At 50.1% G+C, this 3481-nt stretch overlaps 1 long non-coding RNA gene across 1 annotated transcript; it reads right to left on the bottom strand.

Moving 5' to 3' along the window:
- Positions 1–374: 374 nt before the first annotated feature.
- LOC112950040 lies at positions 375–2365 on the bottom strand. Its single transcript, XR_003249933.1, has 3 exons — positions 2321–2365; positions 1098–1373; positions 375–913 (listed from the first exon to the last, which is right to left on the bottom strand). It is a non-coding gene; the product is annotated as an uncharacterized LOC112950040 (long non-coding RNA).
- Positions 2366–3481: the final 1116 nt, after the last annotated feature.

Genomic DNA, 3481 nt, shown 5'->3' with positions numbered 1-3481 from the left:
CATAAGCAATACCATCCTTCACCTTCATTTCTTCACAGATTTCCCTAAAATCCTGTTTTCAAACCTGTTGTCGGAGTCAGAGAAATCTTAGTCAATTCATGTTTCAAATCTGTGAGTTTTAAATAGGTGCCAGATTTTGACTTCATCAGCTAATTGGCTTCCATATGATACAGAAATGTCAAGTCAGTAGGAAGACAAATATGCCAGGCTGGCTGGCCTTGTTTGCAGGAGCTCAGGGCCCCTTGATCCCAAGGAAACCCACACTGCCAGCAGACATTTGCGTGACAGTGAAATATTTGACACCATTATTCTCTATTCACTTTTATTCACTTTCAGTTCACTGTTACACTGGTACCATGCAACAATGGATCTCAAAGAGGAATACGCTTCAGACTGCAGCTCTTCAATTAATTGGTGTTAAATACTTGCAAAGCAGCTTAAGACACATTTTACAACATTAGCTCTAACTCAACAGGGATCTCATTTTAAGAGACTAAAAAAGCCACTTGCAAGAAAAACTATAATCCCTGTGTCTGAGCATGACTCATATCTCCCAAGGAAGCAAATATGCAGCACTAAGGTGATGCCTGCTGCTTTACGGTGGGAATCTGGAGGCATATAGCAGAGCATTCATGTCTCATGTATTAAGGTGGTTTCCATGTAGAAGAGCACAGTCATCCTGAAACACATTGACAAAGCTGCATCTTCCTCAGCCTGGAGGGAAAACATATTGCCACAGTTCATGCTTTTTCCTAAATTGATGCCTTCTCTTCCAGTAGCTATTTAGTGTGATAATGGCGTTTGATAGACTGGACACAAACACCATTGTCACACTCCACAGCTCTGGCAGTCACCAGTCCCTGGAAGGAGCAATATCCACATGCGCAGGCTTCAGCACGGAGGCCTCGGAGATCTGCAAAACACGGAGAACAGAGCATGTGTGCGCATCCCCATGCATGATGCTTTGCTTAGAGAGCCCAGCAAGGAAGCAGGAGACAGGATTCAGCTCTTCCTCAAGAGGAACCCTCCTCTCAGCTTAGTGTCACCTACAGGTGGGGTTTATGGGTGCCTCTGCAGGGATGGAAAGGGACAGGCACCTGGGAAGTGATCCATGCTGTCCAAGAGCAGCGTGCAGCTAGGAGGGATGACCCCCCTGCGGACATTGGCCTTTCTCTTATTGACGGAGAGAGCCGGTGATCCGGGGAGCAGGTACAGGACAAGGGATCCTGTAAAAGATCCGCACTACGCGCACACACACATACTCAGAGGGCCTCCTGCTGCACAGTGCTTTGCTGAACGTGGTAACGCAGGTTGAGCTCTGCAGTGTCTCGTCTGAGCAGTGCAGAGAAGCAGAGAACTCAGACACAGCTGCCCTGGAAAAGGAGGAGAGGAGAAGCCAAAGCCCTCTTAAAAGCAGCCTGTGTATCTAACACCTCCCACTTCTGCACTTTGTGGCCAAGGAAAGATTGCCAACCACCAATACACTTACTCATCTATGCAAGAGCATGTTGGGAGCTGACTGGAAAAAACTAGGACCTCTGCAGACAGCAGACAGTTTACAAAAGTGCAAGCTAGTGCGTTAATATTAGTAAATGAGAAAACTGATATTAGTAAAATTAGCAAATTAATTTAATTAGTAAATTAATATTAGTGAGTTAACATTGCTACGAGTTAATTTGCTATGGATTAATAGCAATAGTAGAATATTGCTAACTAATTAATAACAATAATGAAGTCTGAAGAAAAAACAAAACCCTGAAAGCCCAAAGAGACCACAGCATCACTTGGGCAGGAGGCGGCGCTGAGCAAGCCCAAGAGCTGCAAGGCCTGAGTGCTGCAGCCAGCCCCGCTGCTCTGCTCTGCAGCGCATGCCTCAGCCTCGCCACGCACCCCACGCCAGCCCCTCGCAGTGCAGGGAGGCACAAACCGCTACCAGTGGCTCCCTAACACACGACACGGGCAGACCCGCCACCTGCGCAACGAACGCAGCGTAGCCACACAGGAGAATCCCATTTTCCCATTTGCACAGGAGCTGCGGCGGCAGCGCCCAGGACATGGTCTACACCAAGATCTGCTGCCCGGACAGAGGCTGCGCGAGTAGCGCCAGGGCCCTCACACTGATGTTATGTGCAGACCACAGAGCCAAGAGCACGCAGCAAACAGCACCTCAAAGCACCAGAGGTTACAGTGTCAGCACAGCAGCAGGGCTGCAACACAGGCATCAGCTGCCTGCCTGCACTGAACTGAACAAAGCAGAGCCACTGGCACAAGCAAAACACGCTCTGACCAATACAACACTTAATTGCTCTAAAACATTTACCTTTTGAGGCAATGCCTTTTCTGGAACTTTTTCCTTAAATGCTATGAAATTTCACCAGTGTTGGTCACTGTGGACTTACTGGGCTCTCGCCCAGTTTATGTAGATGGATTTCCAAGTACACACCATCAGACCTGGAAGCATTTTCTAGTGCAGGTGTGACCTGGCAAAATGAGCCAAGCTGTGAGGTGGCCCTTGAAGCAGAGAAATCAACCATGAGCTGCTGATTAGCACGCAGCTCACGTGCTTTTTCAAACGCAGTTATTAGGGCTGCTCTATCACTCCCACCCTCGTCAAGGCAGCAAGTCAGTGAACACCGGGGCGGCGCTGCAACCGTCCCGGCCCGTCTCAGCCTCCCTGCGCTTGGCCCGCGCGCTGTCACAGGAAGGGGCTGTGCACGTGGGTGCCCGTGCAGACCTGGCGGGCAGGGTGCCCAGACCCACGGGTCAGGCCACCGGGGAAGGAGAGCCAGGAGGGAGTCCCTCCAGGAGGACGGGAGCTGCAGCATGTCCTGGGCATGAAGCCGGCACCACCTCTCATAACTAGCACGGGAAATCCAGTGTCACTCCCAGAGCGCCTGCTGCTGCCCTGGATGCAACACCAACCTGAGGCTGTTTGCAATGAAGGGATTTGACTCTACCATGATAGTAAGAAATCGATACCAAGAGGACATAAGCGCTACACATAGCTTTTTAAGTCATCACAATATTTGCCTTTTCCCCCTTACCTTCTCTCATGCACATTTTACTCAGTTTTCTCTGCACCAGAGGAAAGGGGCAGCCAAGACGCTATCCTCACTAGGCTCTGCCCGCCGCAGGCCCAGCCTGGCATGGGGCTCCGGGAAACGCGTGCGATGAGGGCCAGGCCCAGGCTGCGCAGGGGCAGTTCCAGCGCTCCGCACCGGCACAGAACCTGCCAACCCAACGGCATCATCTCCAACAGCAAAAGGTAACAAAAGGAGGAGAAACGACCAGCAGGTTTTAGTACTGCACTGCAGCAGAGGTAAACAGCAAGAAAGGCATAGCTCGGAGGAGAGGGAAAGCGATATATAAACATCATGGCAAACCCAAATCTTCACTTTTTCTGCTAGACATGGGGACAAAGAACATTATTAGAATTCTAGAAGTAGGAGCAGCATTCTTTATGAAGTGGAAGAGAGTCTCC

This window comes from Nothoprocta perdicaria, unplaced genomic scaffold (genome assembly GCF_003342845.1).
Source record: "Nothoprocta perdicaria isolate Ctin4 unplaced genomic scaffold, notPer1 scaffold_306, whole genome shotgun sequence".
NCBI classification, from domain to species: domain Eukaryota; kingdom Metazoa; phylum Chordata; class Aves; order Tinamiformes; family Tinamidae; genus Nothoprocta; species Nothoprocta perdicaria.
Note: the sequence above shows the minus strand (reverse complement) of the source record. Positions and strands in the feature narration are given on the sequence as shown.